We start from the raw sequence: 2,185 nt of genomic DNA, 5'->3' as shown, positions 1-2,185 counted from the left end.
TAGGTGATTCTAAGATTGCGAAAGAACAAAAAGAACCACTAAGTCTGCACCTTTTAACCAGAAAGTACCTCTTAAAAGCATTACAGTTGCTGGCGATAGCAAACATATCTATTTTAATTCATTCACTCAGATTTTTTGAGTAGTGTAGTGGAATATCTAATACTCTATCTGGCCACAATGGCAGAATGAAAGGCAAACAAAATATTAGGACATCCTTCCGCTGGATTTTTTACTATTGGAGAGGTCACAGTATCAACAAATCATCTCAATGGTGTGGCCTCACCTGTAATTATGTCTTCAATTCTGATTATTTCATACAATGTGTAACACTAATAAAGGGATACACTGAGCTAAGATGCAAACTGTAAAAAGAGAAACCTTCAGATAATTTTTATTTTATATGTGGATAGGTGGAAAATAATAAGATGATTTAACTTGTGCAGAAATGATAAAAAAGGAAGCAGTAAGTAAAATACTAAGTGCTGTATATTACTTACCAGTAAGTAAACTCTGAGGTCATATAAACTTTCCTAATGTGAGAGGGATAAAACATTCAATAAAACTGAAAGCAAGTAAGAAAACATAAAATTATACATCATCTCTGCCACCTTCTTCTCACACTATTAACCTCTGGAACTCGATGTTAGTCATAAGGGTTTGTATAGACAGCAAGAGCATCCACCATCAAATGTGTAGTGACAACTCATTCCACTTCATGGAACCAGCCAACCACATGCTGAAGTTAGAAAGAAAACCTCTCTGGGCAGCCTTGTTGTCCCTTCTGAGGTGTCCCTGAGTCTTTCTTTAAGTGCTAGGAAGGATAAAGTTCCTGGTTTTTTGATCATGCCAAGGTCCACAGTGAGATTGTAACATCTCCTGAAGCACAATAAAAGTGATTCTGATTTTTTTCAACATCTAAAGTAATTAGCATAATTGCACAGTGTCCCTGAACCCCTATGAATATTAATAATTTCATATTTCATGGAATTCAGGTCTTCTGTTTCACCTCTCGCTGGAGGTAGCCAGGACCTTCTCTTTGCAGATGGGAGGAAACCCACAAATCAAGGGGAGATGATGTGATGTTTGAGTTTGGTTGTGGTGCTGTATCGACACAGTCTCTTTGGCTTGCACACGGGTAGATGGGTCATTCACTGCTCTCCAGAACACATCATGCTACATTCCCTGCAAATAATCCCCAGGTGAAATAGTTCTCCACTAACTGCTGGTTTTGCTATCACACCTTATGTGTGCTGAGAGCAGAGGTCTGCGTAATGAAAATCCTATAAACACTCCTAAAAGGCAAGGTGGGGAGGAGGAGGATAGTTCATGTTGTAGTTAAATGGCACTTGCTATTGGATCATTTAAAGACTTCCTAGTTTTCAGGAGCTCACAGTTACCGTGGTTCAATATGACACGATACATGGGCATACACCAGGTCAGATTCGCCAAAGAAATGTCATGTCAGTACTCGCAACATCTGAACGGAGAATAATTTGCTGATGTCATGTAATGAGGGGTTAGGTCGCTAATGCAGCGTGAGGATGCTGGTGCCACGATGATGTTGGTGTTACCTTTTCCTACCATGGGGGGACGAGGAGAAGTGGAACCCATCGGGTTGCAGGTTTCCCCTCCATCCTCCTGCCAGCCCTGCAGGATCGGGCCGGAGAGGGGACGGATACAGGGACATCACAGAAATGTGTAAATCTCCCGGAGTGCACCCCAAGGGACAGTCCTCTTTGCTGGAGAGGGCTGCACACAATTTATTTTCATTCACAGCCTTTTTCTTTCATGCTGGGAGATAAGTAATCTTCCTCTCCTCAACTGCATCCTTAATTATAGTAGACAGAAGATTATTTACCACATTGTGATTTCTTTCAGATCCATTAGTTTGCTCAATGTACAGCTAACCAGGGCATTACTTTCCTTTGACAGTGTTATTGCGAAAGGGTTTGCTAATACACAAAAGCAACACGTTGATGTAATAACACTCAAAACATAGCATCTACGCTAGCCATGTTTCAAAGGGTTAGGGAGGCATAATAACAATATCGCTTGAATTTGCACAATCCACCCAATAGGACCATCAGAAGACTTTAATAAGAATAATTGATACAATAATCTCAGAAAGCACTTTTGAAATGGGACTATATTAAATTTATTAGCATGTAACAGAACTATATAATAG

This window comes from Columba livia, chromosome 7 (genome assembly GCF_036013475.1).
Source record: "Columba livia isolate bColLiv1 breed racing homer chromosome 7, bColLiv1.pat.W.v2, whole genome shotgun sequence".
Lineage (NCBI taxonomy): Eukaryota > Metazoa > Chordata > Aves > Columbiformes > Columbidae > Columba > Columba livia.
The sequence above is the reverse complement of the archived record's forward strand: the minus strand, read 5'-3'. Positions refer to the sequence as shown.